This window comes from Buceros rhinoceros, unplaced genomic scaffold, assembly GCF_000710305.1.
Source record: "Buceros rhinoceros silvestris isolate BGI_N320 unplaced genomic scaffold, ASM71030v1 scaffold22638, whole genome shotgun sequence".
NCBI classification, from domain to species: Eukaryota; Metazoa; Chordata; class Aves; order Bucerotiformes; family Bucerotidae; genus Buceros; species Buceros rhinoceros.
In genome coordinates this window covers 7,726-7,954 of record NW_010428901.1, presented here as the reverse complement: position 1 = coordinate 7,954, position 229 = coordinate 7,726, and positions in this window count along the sequence as shown.

Sequence of the window (229 nt, the reverse complement as noted above, 5' to 3'; positions counted from 1 at the left end):
CCTGGGCTGGCGCGGGGCTGGGCAGGAGGAGACGGAGATGCCACAGTCCACCAGAAGGTTGTGATGGGGATCTGGGGCCGGGGCCACATCCTGCCCCTCCAGCCCCAGCACCGAGCAGACAAGCTCAGCGAAGGTGCCCGTTTGAGGGGCTTGTTCCTCCTGTGCCCTCTCAGCTCCCAGATGCTGGGCCACCAGGTCCCACAGCACCCAGACCGAGGGAGGTGCTATC